Source organism: Oncorhynchus masou, chromosome 10, assembly GCF_036934945.1.
Source record: "Oncorhynchus masou masou isolate Uvic2021 chromosome 10, UVic_Omas_1.1, whole genome shotgun sequence".
Taxonomy (NCBI): Eukaryota; Metazoa; Chordata; class Actinopteri; order Salmoniformes; family Salmonidae; genus Oncorhynchus; species Oncorhynchus masou.
The window spans coordinates 769,223-788,247 of NC_088221.1; the positions used below are offsets into that span (position 1 = coordinate 769,223).

General features: G+C 40.3%; 1 protein-coding gene across 1 annotated transcript in view; it reads right to left on the minus strand.

Moving 5' to 3' along the window:
* Positions 1-10,584: 10,584 nt before the first annotated feature.
* Positions 10,585-19,025, minus strand: part of LOC135547776 (uncharacterized) — a 65,492-nt gene continuing 57,051 nt past the window's right edge. Inside the window, exon 5 of the mRNA XM_064977033.1 lies at positions 10,585-10,674. The gene's annotated coding sequence lies outside the window, so the exon portion shown is untranslated. The remainder of the gene's footprint in view (positions 10,675-19,025) is intronic.

A 19,025-nucleotide genomic window follows, 5' to 3' on the forward strand; every position in this document is an offset into this window, starting at 1 on the left:
AACCACTGTCTCTTCTCTAAATCTTCTGCTGCTGCTGGCTCTCTGGCCGGATGATTCCTCAAGTGCCTGCAATACACACACACACGAACAAACACAATCGTGAGCTCACACCCTGAAAGAAAGAGCGATGTGTTTTTCAGTCATTTAACTCCTTAGGGTTATCCTCCCCAGGTACATGATAACACACACAGACAAATAATTGATTCCCATTCAAAATCCTATTTTCCCAAACCCTAAAACTATCCCTAACCATAACTCTAACCTTTACACCAAATCCCCAACTGTAATTCTGACCGTAATTCTAACCCTAACCTAAACCTAAAATATCCTTTTTCCTTGTGGGATCCTACGAAATGTCCCTGTTCTACTATCCTTGTGAGGACCCCCCCCTCTCCAGAACAGTGAATATTGTGATGTCATTCATCCCAAGTCACAAGATTTCCCTAAATTACTGAAGACACCCAGCCATCTCACCCAACACACGCTTCTGATGACCGGAACTCTGACCCCTAACTGTTTTCCAGTCAGTCATGCAGGCACAGCCAATATGCCATGCTCTGTGTGATGATGACGACACTGATAGCTGTTTACAGTCTAAAGGGCTTAGCGTAAGAACACAAACAAGGCCTGCCCAGCTAACATAAAACGTTCCCACAACCAGAGAACTTTAAGAGTCTCATTAGGTCATTAACTAATGATTTCATAGGAATGTTCCCGTGATGTATACGGAATGTTTCCAAGAGACCATTCCCTTAATGTCAAGTAGAACTTACCCAGAACATGGTTACCATGTATTCAGAACATAATACATTCATGTTCTAGACACGTTTCATGGGAATGTTACAAGAACATTCATATGTCCAGTTTTCTGTGGGTTAGGAAAATATTCCATCAACGTCCCACCAAACATACACAGAATATGGTTGCTATGTTCTCAGAACATAAGATATGAATGTTCTAGACACGTTTCATGGGAATAACATTTCTGTGTATCAGTTGTCAGGACGTCGCGTGATGTTCCCAAAGAAATGTTCTCCAAAACAAGTAGTTTAATTACACATCACGCCTTGTTACTTTTGCCAAGCCCATCAAGGCCCTAATCAGTGAACCACTGATCCATTCACAGCTCATTTTGTCTGTTGGCAAGGTTAGGAATACTCTCTCACACATACACACACACGCACACGCACACGCACACACACACACACACACACACACACACACACACACACACACACACACACACACACACACTGCTTTTAAAATAGTGTTTTCAACTTACATATTTGACACACTTTGACATGCAGTGCAATCAGAAAGTATTCACACACCTTTCCACAGAGGGGTCATATTAGTGTGTAGCCCAAACTGTTCGGAGGCTAAAGACAGAAGTTGGCAAATCGGCTGTACCGACTTCAGAGGAGTCCCAAGATGCTTGTGGTGCAGAAGTGCGACATCGGCCGATGGATTGAGACGCATCCAATGCAACAAAACAGACATCTCTAGATTAGAACAGACATTTAGAAGTTGTATTATGCTAATTCGATTTTTGCGGGGGAGCCGACATCGACTCTAAGGTTAACCAACATCTACCCGGACTATCTGCATTAACCCTTTTTGCACTACGCTGCTGCCACTGTTCATTATCTGTCACTATAATTATCCACTGACTGTACAAAACATTAGGAGCATCAGCTCTTTCCATGACAGACTGACCAGGTGAAAGCTATGATCCCGTATTAATGTTACTTGTTAAATCCACTTCAAATCAGTGAAGGGGAGAAGACAGGTTAAAGAAGCCTTAAGACAACTGAGACATGGACTGTGTATTTGTGCCAGTTAGAAGGTGAATGGGCAAGACAAAATATTTAAGTGCGTTTGAATGGGGTATGGTAGTGGGTTGAGTTTTTCACGCACAACAGTTTTCTGTGTGTATCAAGAATGGTCCACCACCCAAAGGACATCCAGCCAACTTTTGTATTAGTATTTATTAAGGATCCCCATTCGCTGCTGCCAAGGTAGCAATTCCTGGGGTCCAGCAACATTAAGGCAGTTCATGACAATTTAGAATATTAACATTACATTTCATAACACTTTTCACAACACATTAAGTGTGTTTCCTCAGGCCACTACTCTACTACCAAATAACTACAATACAAAATCCATTTCTACGAGGGTCTGTGCCTGTGTGTGTGTGTCTCTTCACAGTCCCAGCTGTTCAATAAGGTATATTTTCATCTGTTTAAATCAGATTCTACTGCTGCATCAGTTACTTGATGTGGAATAGAGTTCCACGTAGCCATGGCTCTATGTAGTACTGTGCGCCTCCCATAGTCGGTTCTGGAATTAGGGATTGTGAAGAGACCTCTGGTGGCATGTCTTGTGGGATATGCATTGGTGTCTGAGCTGTGTCCTAGTAGTTTAAACAGACACCTCGGTGCATTCTTACAAAAACAAGTAGTGATGAAGTCAATCTCTCCTCCACTTTGAGCCAGGAGAGCATGTTATAGATATTAGCTCTCTGTGCACATCCAAGGGCCAGTCATGCTGCCCTGTTCTGAACCAATTGCAATTTTCCTAAGTTCTTTTTTTGTGGCACTTGACCACACGACTGAACGGTAGTCCAGGTGCGACACAAAAAAGGGCCTGTAGGACCTGACTTGTTGACAGTACTGTCAAGAAGGCAGAGCAGCTCCTTAGCATGGACATACATCTCCCCATCTTAGTTACTGTTGTATCAATGTGTTTCGACCATGATAGTTTACAATCCAAGCAGTTTAGTCACCTCAACATGCTCAATTTCCACATTATTTATTACAAGACGTTGTGAAGGTTTAGGGTTTAGTTTAAACTTATTCCTTGCCACCCACTCAAACTAACTGCAACTCTTTGTTAAATGTTGCAGTTATTTCAGTCGCAGTAGTAGCTGATATGTATAGTGATCAGCATTACATAGACACTCTGGCTTACCTCAAAGCACGTGGCAATTCATTAGTAAAGATTGAAAAAACAGTAATGGGCCTAGACAGCTGCCTTGGGGAATTCCTGATTCTACCTGTAATATGTTGGAGAGGCTTCCATTAACCTCTTGAATCTATAGGGGCGCTATTTCATTATTGGATAAAAGAACGTGCCCGTTTTAAGCGCAATATTTTGTCACAAAAAGATGCTCGACTATGCATATAATTGACAGCTTTGGAAAGAAAACACTGACGTTTCCGAAACTACAAAGATATTATCTGTGAGTGCCCCAGAACTGATGCTACAGGCGAAACCAAGATGAAACTTCAAACAGAAAATGAGCAAAATTTTAGCAAAATTATAAAAATCTCCTTATATGGCTGTGAATGCGACAGGAATGAGCCCACAATTTCTGCCGTTTCCCCAAGGTGTCTGCAGCATTGTGACGTATTTGTAGGCATATCATTGGAAGATTGACCATAAGAGACTACATTTGCCAGTTGTCCGCCCGGTGTCCTCCGTCGAAATTGGTGTGTCATCTTCAGCTGCAAGTATTTTTCCATGGGATTCAGAGGAGAAAGTAGACTTCCACGAACAATATATCAATGAAGAGATACGTGAAAAACACCTTGAGGGTTGATTCTAAACAGCATTTGCCATGTTTCAGTCGATATTATGGAGTTAATTTGGAAAAAAGTTTGCCGTTTTGATGACTGATTTTTCGGGTTTTTTTGGTACCCAAACGTGATGTACAAAACGGAGCGATTTCTCTTACACAAAGAATCTTTCAGGAAAAACTGAACATTTGCTATGTAACTGAGAGTCTCCTCATTGAAAACATCCAAAGTTCTTCAAAGGTAAATGATTTTAGTTGAATGCTTTTCTGGTTTTTGTGAAAATGTTGCCCGCTAAATGCTACGCTAGCTATCAATACTCTTACACAAATGCTTGTTTTGCTATGGTTGAAAAGCATATTTTGAAAATCTGAGATGACAGTGTTGTTAAGAAAAGGCTAAGCTTGAGAGATAGCATATTTATTTCATTTCACTTGCGATTTTCATAAATAGTTAACGTTACGTTATGCTAAAGAGCTTGAGGCTATAACTGGATACAGGTTTTTTTCATAGCCAAACGTGAACAAAACGGAGCAATTTGTCCTACACATAATATTTTTTGAAAAACTGAACATTTGCTATCTAACAGAGTCTCCTCATTGAAAACATCTGAAGTTCTTCAAAGGTAAATGATTTTATTTGAATGCTTTTCTTGTTTTTGTGAAAATGTTGCTGGCTGAATTCTAGGCTTATAGCTATGCTAGCTATCAATACTCTTACACAAATGCTTGTTTAGCTATGGTTGAAAAACATATTTTGAAAATCTGAGATGACAGTGTTGTTAACAAAAGTCTAAGCTTGAGAGCAAATATATTTATTTCATTTAATTTGCGATTTTCATGAATAGTTAACGTTGCATTATGCTAATGAGCTTGAGGCTATAAATAGGATCCCAGATCCGGGATTGCTCGACGCAAGAAGTTAAAGAACACCCTCTGTGTTCTGTTAGATAGGTAACTCTTCATCCACATTATAACAGGGGGTGTAAAGCCAAAAAACATACATTTTGTCAGTAGCAGACTATGATCGATAATGTCAAAAGCCGCATCAATTTCATCAAATATTATCAATTTCTTTCAGCCAATCATCAGTCATTTGTGTAAGTGCTGTGCTTGTTGAATGTCCTTCTCTATAAGCATTGTGAAATTATGTTGTCAATTTATTTACTGTGAAATAGCATTGTATGTTGTCAACAAAAAAAAATCCCAAAAGTTTACTAAGGGATGGTAACAGGCTGATTGGTCAGCTATTTGAACCAGTAAAGGAGGCTTTACTATTCTTAGGTAACTTTTGCTTCCCTCCAGGCTTGGGGGCACACACATTCTAGTAGGCTTAAATTGAAAATATGGCAAATAGGAGTGGCAATATCACCCGCTATTATCCTCAGTAATTTTCCAGGGGCTGGTCATTGTTGAAAAAAATATTGCTGTTTATCACCTCTTCCACACTCACTTTAAATCATTCAAAATTACAATTCTTGTCCTTCATATTTTGGTCAGTTATACTTGGATGTGTAGTGTCAGTGTATGTTGCTGTCATGTCATGCCTAAGTTTACTAATCTTGCCAATAAAACAAATTATTAAAGTAATTGGCAATATCAGTGGACTTTGTGATGAATGAGCCATCTGATTCAATGAATGATGGATGTTAGCACTTGGTGGTCTATAGCAGCTTCCCACAAGAATGGGCTTTAGGTGAGGCAGATGAACCTGTAGCCACTCCAACAATTAATCCACACATAAAACGGTCAGCCAAATCATTTCTAGTCATCTCTCCTCCTTCCAGGCCTTTTCTTCTTTGGACTTTATATGGCGATTGGCAACTAACTTTCATAATAAGGTGTATTACCACAACTGACATGTTCATCTGTCAATCACCCACGTGGGTATAAGCAATGAGGAGATGGCTCGTGGGTATATGCTTCTAAAAGCCAATGAGGAGATGGGAGAGGCAGGACTTGCATCGTGTTCTGCGTCACAAAAAGAAGCAACTTGTATTTTCACGCTTGGCAATGCAGACGCTCGTTGGCACGCAAGCAGTGTGGGTGCAATGATTGAATAACAAGTATGTGTACATTTATTTTGCAGCGCACGCGATGCGAGCAGTGTGGTCAGCAAGTTAGGCAAAACAAAAAACTCCTTAGTCCTTGCCGATGACAAGCATACCCATAACATAATGCAGCCTCCACCATGCTTGAATATATGAAGAGTGGTTCAAAGTGATGTGTGTTGGATTTGCCCCAAACATGACACTTTGTTTTAAGGACATAAAGTTAATTTCTTTGCTATTTTTGTTGCCATTTTACTAGTGCCTTATTGCAAACTACATGCATGTTTTGGAATGTTTTATTCTGCACAGGCTTCCTTTTCACTATGTAATTTAGGTTAGTATGGTGGAGTAATTACAATGTTATTGTTCCATCCTCAGTTTTCTCCTATCAAAGCCATTAAACTCTGTTTTAAAGTCACCATTGGCCTCATGGTGAGATCCCTGAGTGGTTAACTTCCTCTCCGGCTACTGAGTTAGAAGGATGCCTATATCTTTTTCGTGACTAGGTGTATTGATACACCATCCAAAGTGCAATTAATAACTTCACCATGTTCAAAAGGATATTCAAAGTCAGCTTTGTTTTGTACACATCTACCAATTTGTGCCCTTCTTTGCGAGGCTTTGGCAAACCTCCCTGGTCTTTGTGGTTGAATCTGTGTTTGAAATGCACTGCTTCTTGTATGTGTGGGGTACAGAGCTGAGGTAGTCATTCAAAAATCATATTAAACACTATTATTGCATACAAATTGAGTCTATGCATGAACTTATTTAGGCTTGCCATAACAAAGGGGTTGAATACTTCTTGACTGAAGACATTTCAGCTTTTCATTTTTTATTTATTTCAAAACATTTCTAAAAACATAATTCCACTTTGACAATATAGCCAGTGACTCAAAATCTACATTTAATACATTTTAAATTCAGGCTGTGACAACACAACATGTGGTCAAAAGGTTTGAAAAATTTTGAAGGCACTGAATATATTTTTTAAAGCCTTGTCTCATGCTAATGGAATTCATGCTGTAGGCTAACCCGTTTCCAATAGGCTATCGTAAAGCAGAAAATAAATAAAAATATGGCAACTGTGTTGCCCCTTAATATTGAGTTAATCGAGGAAAAATTTCATTTTCGACAAATAAAAACTCTGCAAAGGCAGCATTGATCTCTTCGCCCATGAAAGAAGTGACTCTGGGATGCTGGCCTTCTAGGCAGAGTTGCAAAGAAAAAGGCATATTTCAGACTGGCCAATAAAAATAAAATATTAAGATGGGCAAAAGAACACAGACAATGGACAGAGGAACTCTGCCTAAAAGGCCAACATCCCGGAGTCGCCTCTTCACTGTTGACATCGAGACTGGTTTTTGCGGGTACTATTTAATGAAGGTGCCAGTTGAGGACTTGTGAGGCTGTTTCTCAAACTAGACACTCTAATGTACTTGTCCTCTTGCTCAGTTGTGCACCGAGGCCTCCCACTCTTCTTTCTATTCTGGTTAGAGACAGTTTGTGCTGTTCTGTGAAGGGAGGAGTACACATCGTTGTATGAGATCTTCAGTTTCTTGGCAATTTTTCACATGGAATAGCCTTCATTTCTCAGAACAAGAATAGACTAACGAGTTTCAGAAGGTCTTTGTTTCTGGCCATTTTGAGCCTGTTATCAAACCCACAAATACTGATGCTCCAGATACTCAACTAGTATAAGGCCAGTTTTATTGCTACTTTAATCAGGACAGCAGTTTTCAGCTGTGTTAACATAATTGCAAAAGGGTTTTCTAAATGATCAATTAGTCTTTTAAAATAATAAACTTGGGTTAGCTAACAACGTGCCATTGGAATACATGAGTGATCGTTGCTGATAATGGGCCTCTGTATACCTATGTAGATATTCAATTAAAAATCTGCCGTTTCTAGCTACAATAGTCATTTACAACATCCACAATGTCTACACTGAATTTCTGATCAATTTTATGTTATTTCAATAGACAAAAAAGGGGGGTTTCTTTCAAAAACAAGGACATTTCTAAGTGACCCCAACCTTTTGAAAGTTATATATTGCTAAGAATTTGAGAGTAGGGTGACTCGCTTAGCGGGCCACCACCACCAATGATGAACACCCCAACCACTGTCCCAATAAGGGATATCTCAAGGGCATGTGCTTATTGGGTCAGTATAGTTAGGCCTTGCCCAGAAAAAAAACCTAACCCCTCCTCCCTAGGCACTTGTGTAGACCGGAAACAACTTGATAGGTGTAAGCAATAGTGTGAATGCACTTTGAATATTTTCAGGTCTCTCTAGATATGTTCGATCAGGTTCAAGTCTGGGCTCTGGCTGAGCCACTCAAAGACATTCAGAGACTTGTCCCAAGGCCACTCCTGCATTGTCTTGGCTGTGTGCTTAGGGTCGTTTTCCGGTTGGAAGGTGAACCTTTGCTCTAGTTTGAAGTCCTGAGCACTCTGGAGCAGGTTCTCTCTGTACTTTGCTCCGTTCATCTTTTCCTCAATCCTGACTAGTCTCCCATTACCTGACACTGAAAAACATCTCCACACCATGATGCTGCCACCACCATTCTTCACCGTAGGGATGGTGCCAGGTTTCCTCCAGATGTGACTCTTGGCATTCAGCCCAAAGAGTTCGGTATTGGTTTCATCAGACCATAGAATCTTGTTTCTCACGGTCTGAGAGTCCTTTAGGTGCGTTTTGACAAACTCCAAGCGGGCTATCATGTGCCTTTTACTGAGGAGTGGCTTCCATCTGGCCATTGTACCATAAAGGCCTGATTGGTGGAGTGCTGCAGAGATGGTTGTCTTTCTGGAAGGTTCTCCCATCACCACAGTGGAACTCTGGAGCTCTGTCAGAGTGACCATCAGGAACATCAGCCTTTCTCCCGCATGCTCAGTTTACCCATGTGGCCAGCTTTAGGAAGAGTCTTAGTGGTTCCAAACCGCTTCCATTTAAGAATGATGGAGGCCACTGTGGTCTTGGGGATCTTCAATGCATCAGAAATGTTTTGCTACCCTTCCCCAGATCTGGCTCGGACATTTCCTTCGACCACATGGCTTGGTTTTTGCTCTGACATGCCCTGTCAACCATGGGCCCTTATATAGGTAGGTGTGTGCCTTTCCAGATCATGTCCAATCAATTGAATTTACCATAGGTGGACTCCAAATCAAGTTGTAGAAACATTTCAAGGATGATCAATGGAAACAGGATGCAGCTGACCTCAATTTTGAGTCTCATAGCAAAGGATACTTATGTATATAACGTTTTTCAGTTATTATTAATTTGCAAAAATGTCTAAATTGGTTTTCTCTTCGTCATATAAAAAATATATATATTTTAGAATAAGGCTGCAACATAACAAAATGTGGAAAAAGTCAAGGGGTCTGAATACTTTCCGAATGCCCCATCAACATTAGACAACTATACAGAACACCCTTAAATTGTTGAAGTAAGTAAATGTAACCAATGATGAGACTAGTTAAATTAACTGACAACTGACACAGACATCTGAATGCCATGACCTAAGGACGTGTTGAATCATATTTACTGTATAAATGAGCATGCACAATGTAGTCATGTAGGTCAAAGTGTCAGATATGTAAGTTCAAAACACTTTTTTGGGGGGGATAACATTTCTTTGGGACCATTAGGCGATGTCTGACAACTGATAACAATATTCTTGTTACGTTCCCATGAAACGTGTCTAGAACATGAATATCTTACATTCAGAGAACATTGCAACTATGTTGCATAGTCTAAGAACATTGTAACCACGTTCTAGATACGTTCTGGTTGACATTAAGGGAATGTTCTCCGAACTTTAACACCAAAACATGATAAGTTTCTCAGAAGGTTTTTACTAACATAGATGGAATGTTCCCCTAACTAATAGAAAACTGGACACGAACATTACCAAAACATTCTCTCTTTCCCGAGAATTGTTAGCTGGGTAACCATCACTGTTGACTGTTGTTTATCATAAAAATCCTATGGTACAGAGCGTAATCGCAGGGGTTGAATATGCTTGGTAAATCTAACTATAAACAAACCAAACTGTCAAATTCAACGTTGTGCCTTCCACCCCCTCTGTCGTGACAAACACAAGTCCAAGAATGTGCGCACACAGAGACCAACACACTTCCATACATGTACCAAGTGACCTATGGACTCCTGAAGTAAAGAAGATTAAAATAGCTGAGTCAGGAGAATAGATCAGTTATGCTATGGTTTTAGTGCCGACTGTCAAGTATTCTGAGACCCCTAAACCAATGGGCTGACTTCCTTAACACACAGCTAATATACCAGGAAGGGTATAGAGATGGTTTTAGTGCCGACTGTCAAGTATTCTGAGACCCCTAAACCAATGGGCTGACTTCCTTAACACACAGCTAATATACCAGGAAGGATGTAGAGATGGTTTTAGTGCCGACTGTCAAGTATTCTGAGACCCCTAAACCAATGGGCTGACTTCCTTAACACACAGCTAATATACCAGGAAGGGTATAGAGATGGTTTTAGTGCCGACTGTCAAGTATTCTGAGACCCCTAAACCAATGGGCTGACTTCCTTAACACACAGCTAATATACCAGGAAGGGTATAGAGATGGTTTTAGTGCCAACTGTCAAGTATTCTGAGACCCCTAAACCAATGGGCTGACTTCCTTAACACACAGCTAATATACCAGGAAGGGTATCGAGATGTGTTGGCCAGTGGATGTAAAAGAGGATTTCATTCATACGATTCCTAGCGAGGCTGATTACTCAAACCATTACATGGTAGCACACATAACATAAAAACTGTAGGCACCTTTCCATTTATAATGTTAATTCTCTTCCTGTATTGACCAAATTGAAAGGAATGGACCCCAAACTTGTCTAGAACACTGTAGTAGAGTGAGGCAGATTTACATTTAATAGTGCTAATACTGTACTTACCTTGGATAGCGCTGCTATGTCCAGTAGTCCTTCGAAGGCCTTGAGTTTTAAGTTAGGTCCATTATAGAAGGGCTCGCATTGTGCCTTCCTACCTAGCCAGTATATGGTGATCAGCACCTGGGAGAAAGAGGACATGGGTTAATACAAACATCATAATTATAATGTACGCATAGTTTCTTTAAAGGAGCAATGCCAATTCTCTAATATTTTCCACAACAGAATTAAGAGCATATTACTAGGATAGTATTTGCTTCTTTTCAAATATGTTGAGTGTTTGATTGAGCCTGCCTGGAGTGCCAATTGGGCGGGGTTTGAACTTGTGTGGTTAAAGTATTTGAAAGAAAACATACTGTTTGAACTCAGGTAAACTGTTGAAAACAGTATGACGTTCAGTTCTATATTGATGAGAACACACTTACAGTACATTCTAGCAGCACACTAAATAGCCTGTATATAGTCTGGACTGTTAGAATGGATCGTAAGATTTCTGTATAGTAATGACCCAGCAGAGTTGTCCTAAGGTCATACTGTGAACACTAGTGTCCAGCTCTTTGTTTTCCTGCCTCATCCAGAACCCTCTGATACACCACTGTTTGTTTGTGTGCACTGACCTGACCTAAACCCCTTGTAACATGTAGGGCTTTCAACTAATACAGTTGTATTAGTTGTATTGTACAGACGTGACGCTTGGCATTCAGGCCAAAGAGTTCAATCTTGGTTTCATCAGACCAGAGAATCTTGTTTCTCATGGTTTGAGAGTATTTAGGTGCCTTTTGGCAAACTCCAAGCAGGCTGTCGTGTGCCTTTCACTGAGGAGTGGCTTCCATCTGGCCACTACAATAAAGGCCTGATTGGTGGAGTGGTTGTTCTTCTGGAAGGTCCATCAGGTGCTTGGTCACCTCCCTGACCAAGGCCCTTCTCTCCTGATTACTCAGTTTGGTCAAGCGGCCAGCTCTAGGAAGAGTCTTGGTGGTTCCAGACTTCTTCCATTTAAGAATGATGGAGGCCACTGTGTTCTTGGGGACCTTCAATGCTGCAGTACTTGTTTGGTATCCTTCCCCAGATCTGTTCCTCGACACAATCCGGTCTCAGAGCTCTACGGACAATTCCTTCAACCTCATGGCTTGGTTTTTGCTCTGAAGTGCAATGTCAACTGTGGGACTTTATATAGACAGGTGTGCCTTTCCAAGTCATGTCCAATCAATTGAATTTACCACACATGGACTCCAATTAAATTGTAGAAACATCAAGGATGATCAATGTTAACAGGATGCACCTGAGCTCAATTTCGAGTCTCATAGAAAAGGGTCTGAATACTTATGTACATAAGGTTTTTCAGTTTTTATTAATTATTTATTAGAAAAAATGTCAAACTGGTTTTGCTTTGTCATTATGGGGTATTGTGTATAGGTTGATGTATAGGTCTTTTTTTTAAATCCATTTTAGAATAAGGCTGTAACTTAACAAATATTTAGAGAAAGTGAAGGGGTCTGAATACTTTCTGAATGCACTGTATGTATAACTACTAGGGTCATGCAATGCAGTTATATCTCCCGCAACACTTTACAGAAATAGAACGCAGCTATTGCCAATAGCGACCATTGATAACTTTTCAGACAATTAAATCATTTTTATGCAGTTTTTATGGTAGATAGATGCGTTTTATTTCTACTAAATGTCAGGGTATTTCATCATTTTAAAGTACTCCGTTAGGAGAGAGTGGTCTGTGCGCAGCCAGCAGGCAAGCAGAAAGCTTGCAGCAGCTCAAGATTATTTGATTGACTGTTCTGATTGTCTAGTGATGGACTTTAGTCCTGCTTCAGAAGTAAAATGTCAGCTCGAATCACCAGAGGTTTTGTGTCGGCATTTAAACAAAAAAACATAGTTTAGCCTACCCTACCAGACAAACAACATTCCTTAGCCGAGGCACTTTCAAGGGGCCACATTCCATTATGTCTGAAAAGCTTAATCAATACCAGTAGCCTACTGTAGGACTTCGGTTCCATGAATATGATAGGATATTCTACACTCAAGAGACCTAAAACTGAACACACATTACAAGCGAAGAGACCGAGCAGGCAGAGCAGACCAACGTCAGGGAGAAGAAGGCAGAAGCTTGTTCATATGTTTTGGTAATCTGTATCTCACAATGTCTTGCCTTGCAAATTCACCCAAGTAGCATAAAGTTTGCCTCTTCCTCTCTGGTTTCATTTGAATTACACAACTCCCCAGGCCTTTATAGCCTTCCGGCTGTATACGGAAAATAATGTTTCGCGATAAACTTGGATTTTAATTAAGTGGGGGATGAAAAAAAATGTGTATTTCAGTTAAAAACTAGGGGGCACTATTTTCATTTTTGGAAAAATAACGTTCCCAAAGTAAACGGGCTATTTCTCAGGACCAGATGCTAGAATATGCATATAATTGACAGCTTAGGATATAAAACACTCTACAGTTTCCAATACTGTAAAAATATTGTCTGTGAGTATAACAGAACTGATATTGCAGGCGAAAGCCTGAGAAAAATCCAATCAGGAAGTGACTCTTATTTTGAAACCCCTGTCTTTCTATGCATCCCTATTGCCCATTGAAAGGGATATCAACCAGATTCCTTTTTCTATGGCTTCCCTAATGTGTCTACAGCCACTAGACATAGTTTCAGGCTTTTATTTTGAAAAATGACCATGAACGACAACATTGCGTCAGTGGTCAGGTGGTGGCTCTCAGAGTGATTTGTGCGTAATAGACAAAGGCGGCCATTGTTCCTCTTGCTCCTACTGAAAAGCCAATTGTCCCAGATTGATTATAAAAAACGTTTGCCATGTTTCTGTCGATATTATGGATCTAATTTGGAGTATTTTCCGGCGTTGTCGTGACCGCAATTTCCGGTGAATTTCTGAACAAAACGTGGACAAAAAACGGAGGTATTTCGGCTATAAAAATCATTTTTATGGAACAAAAAGGAACATTTGCTGTTTAACTGGGAGTCTCGTGAGTGAAAACATCCGAAGCTCATCACATGTAAACTATTTAACTTTTGCTTTTCTGATTTTCGTAACCAAGCTTCCTGCTACTAGATGGACATAATGCTATGCTAGGCTATCGATAAACTTACACAAACCTAGTGGTTAGAGCTTTGGACTAGTAACCGAAAGGTTGCAAGTTCAAATCCCCGAGCTGACAAGGTACAAATCTGTCATTCTGCCCCTGAACAGGCAGTTAACCTGTTACATCTATGGGGGCGCTATTTCATTATTGGATAAAAAAAACGTGCCCGTTTTAAGCGCAATATTTTGTCACAAAAAGATGCTCGACATTTACATTTACATTTAAGTCATTTGGCAGACGCTCTTATCCAGAGCGACTTACAAATTGGTGAATTCACCTTATGACATCCTCGACTATGCATATAATTGACAGCTTTGGAAAGAAAACACTCTGACGTTTCCAAAACTGCAAAGATATTGTCTGTGAGTGCCCCAGAACTGATGCAACAGGCGAAACTAAGATGAAACTTCAAACAGGAAATGAGCAGGATTTTTGAGGCTCTGTTTTTCATTGTCTCCTTATATGGGAGCCTGCCTGATCTATCGTTTCCCCAAGGTGTCTGCAGCATTGTGACGTATTTGTAGGCATATCATTGGAAGATTGACCATAAGAGACTACATTTGCCAGGTGTCCGCCCGGTGTCCTCCGTCGAAATTGGTGTGTCATCTTCAGCTCCACGTCTTTTTCCAAGCGATTCAGAGGTGAAAGTAGACTTCCACGAACGATATATCAATGAAGAGATATGTGAAAACACCTTGAGGATTGATTCTAAACAGCGTTTGCCGTGTTTCAGTCGATATTATGGAGTTAATTTGGAAAACAGTTCGCCGTTTTGATGACTGAATTTTCGTTTTTTTTTGGTACCCAAACGTGATGTACAAAACGGAGCGATTTCTCCTACACAAAGAATCTTTCAGGAAAAACTGAACATTTGCTATGTAACTGAGAGTCTCCTCATTGAAAACATCTGAAGTTCTTCAAAGGTCAATGATTTTATTTGAATCCTTTTCTGTTTTTTTTGCAAATGTTGCCCGCTAAATGCTACGCTAAATGCTACGCTAGCTATCAATACTCTTACACAAATGCTTGTTTTGCTATGGTTGAAAAGCATATTTTGAAAATCTGAGATGACAGTGTTGTTAAGAAAATGCTAAGCTTGAGAGCTAGCACATTCATTTCATTTCATTTGCGATTTTCATAAATAGTTAACATTACGTTATGCTAATTAGCTTGAGGCTATAACTGGATACAGGTTTTTTTTCATAGCCAAACGTGAATAAAACGGAGCGATTTGTCCTACACAAATAATATTTTTTGAAAAACTGAACATTTGCTATCTAACTGAGAGTCTCCTCATTGAAAACATCTGAAGTTCTTCAAAGGTAAATGATTTTATTTGAATGATTTTCTTGTTTTTGTGAAAATGTTGCTGGCTGAATTCTAGGCTTATAGCTATGCTAGCTATCAATACTCTTACACAAATGCTTGTTTAGCTATGGTTGAAAAGCATATTTTTAAAATCTGAGATGACAGTGTTGTTAACAAAAGTCTAAGCTTGAGAGCAAATATATTTATTTCATTTGCGATTTTCATGAATAGTTAACGTTGCGTTATGCTAATGAGCTTGAGGCTATAAATAGGATCCCGGATCCGGGATTACTCGACGCAAGAAGTTAACCCACTGTTCCTAGGCCGTCATTGAAAATAAGAATTTGTTCTTAACTTCTTGAAACTCCCCATCCCGGATCCGGGTTTGTGACTAAAGCCTCAGGCTCATTAGCATAACGCAACGTTAACGATTTCTGAAAATCGCAAATAAAATGAAAATAATGCGTCTGCTCTCAAGCTTAGCCTTTTCTTAACAACACTGTCATCTCAGATTTTCAAAATATGCTTTTGAACCATAGAAATTTACTAATTTGTGTAAGAGTATGCAAAGCTAGCATAGCATTTTGAGTGGCATTTAGCACGCAACATTTTCACAAAAACCAGATAACCAAATAAATAAAATCATTTACCTTTGAAGAGCTTCTGATGTTTTCAATGAGGAGACTCTCAGTTACATACCAAATGCGCAGTTTTTCCTGAAAGCGTCTGTGTGTAGGAGAAATCGTTCCGTTTTCTTCATTGCGTCTGGCTACCGAAACGAACCGAAAATTCAGTCACCTACAACGTAAAACTTTTTCCGGATTAACTACATAATATCGACCGAAACATGGCAAATGTTGTTTGGAATCAATCCTCAAGGTGTTTTTTCACATATCTCTTCATTGATATGCAGTTCGTGGAAGCTTGCTTTCCTCTCTGTATCGCATGGAAAAATACTGGCAGGTGAGGTTTGCGCACCAATTTCGGCGCAGGACACCGGGCAGACACCTGGTAAATGTGGTCTCTTATGGTCAATCTTCCAATGATCTGCCTACAAATACGTCACAATGCTGCAGACACCTTGGGAAAACGATAGATAGGGCAGGCTCATTCCTCTCGCATTCACAGCCATATAAGGAGACAATGGAAAACAGAGCCTCAAAAATCCTGCTCATTTCCTGGTTGCCGTTTCATCTTGGTTTTGCCTGTAGCTCCTGTTCTACGGCACCCACAGACAATATCTTTGCAGTTCTGGAAAATTCAGAGTGTTTTCTTTCCAAAGCTATCAATTATATGCATAGTCGAGCATCTTTTGGTGACAAAATATCTTGTTTAAAACGGGAACGTTTTTCATCCAAAAATGAAATAGCGCCCCCAGAGTTTCAAGAGGTTAACTGACTTGCCAAGTAAAATAAAGGTAAAATAAAAAATAAATAAAAAACAACTTACAAACGCTTGTCTTGCATTGGCTGTAAAGAATAATTTCAAAATCTGAGATGACAGGGTGATTAACAAAAGGCTAAGCTGTGTTTCACTATATTTCACTTGTGATTTCATGAATATGAATATTTTCTAGTAATATGCTTTGACGGTTGCGCTATGCTAATTAGTGTAGTTGATGACAATTCTCCCGGATCCGGGATGGGTAGTTCTAAGAGTTTCTTAACGTTAATTATTCCAACTTTGTTTTAACGTTCACACCCTTACTTACAACCTTGCTGAACTGGATAGCATTCATTTTGGTGGTGTTGACAAATCGGGGACAAATCTTTGACAATAACTTATCGACATGGACATAACCCCCTCCTGTGAGTCAAATACTTCTTCTTAGCTATACAACTTTTCTAACCTCCACACTCCGGGATAGATGAAGAGGTCTTCAACCAAACCAAATCAACCACGAGGTCTTCATCCAAACCAAATCAACCACAAGCCTGTCACATCCTTCCTCGTTCGACCGACAATGGGAATGGAAGAGGAAGTCTGACAGTAATTTCTTGTGTGGTTACGTCCGAGACACAACTGCAGCCCTCTGACAGCGGCCCTACCTGCACCAGTATATACCATACAGATTCACATTGGCTGTAAATCTGCCAGGCTGATGGCTATAGGAGTTACAAGTAACAGAGCTGATCTTTCAGAAACATTGTGTACATGAATGTATGTGACTGTTTTGAATGCAACTGGGGCTCATTCAGTGGATGACTACCGCGCCGCGTTCTTAGCTCTTCACAGTCTCCTTTTGGCAAGATCATTTATTGTGACTTAATTCCATTTGATTTCTAAAGACGTAGATACTCACACAGGCTAAGCACACACACATTTTGAATAGATGTAAAACAAATTATGGCAAAAAAACAACAAAAGGATCTTGCAACAAATGGCCAACTCCTGCCATTGCTCTGTGCTTAACTACCTGCATACAATGGCCTTCTGTGTATATCCATCAGCAACACTGTACCAGAGATGGAACTACAATCAGAACATGGATGGAACTAACACCCACCCAGGAGGAGCACCACCATCATGGCCACACCCATAAGATACCAATGACCCATTTGTCCACTCACCCATGACAAGCCCTGCAGTGCGTCATTGCCATCACGCACTGACAATGGATGGGTAGGTCTGCCATTCCTGATGAGTGATGCCTCAACACTGAACACACTGACCCCACCTACCTAAACACCACGTTGTACTGAAAGTACACCATCCCAAAATAAAAATACCAAAGCCTTAAATGAATGGGTGTGCACCGCAGTGCAGTCAGCACAACTGCATAAATAAAGATCACCCGTCTTTCTGCATGATTGATTGATTCAGCCAGGGCATGGAATGTTTTCTCTCTGCATTCTTTATCAATGAATAACCCACATTTATACGTACACATAACACCTTGTCACCCAGTATCAATCAAACGTTATGAAAAATTAGAAGGAAATGTCAGATCAGTCTGACATCAGCTTTTGGAGGTGACACACACACACACACGCACACACACACACACACACACACACACACACACACACACACACACACACACACACACACACACACACACACACACACACACACACACACACACACACACACACACACACATACACATACACATACATACATACATACATATATAGATATATATATGAGAAAGGGATTGTGTTGGTGAGTGAGAGGAGTAGTGGGGAGGGCAAACAGGGTGAGGCTGGCATTTCTCTCTCTAGCCAAGGAGCACAAATATAGCCCTTGTGTTGTGTTGCCCCGTTGCCGTTTACAGCCAGGACCGTAACCATGGAGAGGAGAGAGGACTTTATTGGCTGTTCACCATCACTCCTCGTTCCGTTTCACAATTTCTTCACAGTTCACACATGGCTGCATAGAGGACAGACAGTTTGAGCGGTCCTGTGATGAAACCAAACCAATACAGTGCGAGTTTGTCACACAGACACATCATAAATGCAAACAGAGCTTTTTTTGTAATTTCTTTTTGCTTAATGAGGACAAGTGACAGGCCCAGACTTGTCATTGTGGAGGTAAAACCACCAAACAAACGCGGTTTCTTTCCGCCTACCAGGGAAATGCTGAAATGTCACTTATTCAGGACTTTCTCGAATGAGATGGTGTATCTCAATGGGTTAATACTGTCAGGAAAATGTCAAATAAATTCATGCTAATGGCATATTTGTGCAACATTCCTTTTCCGCCTGATTTTGTTAAGTTAAAGTAACCTTTAATATCCAGCCGTCAATCATTTGTGAGGATTGTGGTCTGACAAAAAGGCACTCCACCCTGTAAATCAGACAGTTTGCTTGATCAACTGTGGCCGATAATATTGCATAATCATATGCTATCGTGCCACAGTGCCACTCCTCTAGCTAACTGTCTGTTGACGGTCATTTAAATTCCTCAGGGGCCGAAGACTGTTGTACTCTACCTCCCTCAGTATCCTCTGTGTAGTTCTGTTTTTGGGGCTGTGAAGTAAACTCCACATGTCAATGATTTGCTAAACCAAAAGGCCAACAGCAGAGGGACTTTGGACCAGAAATGTAGTC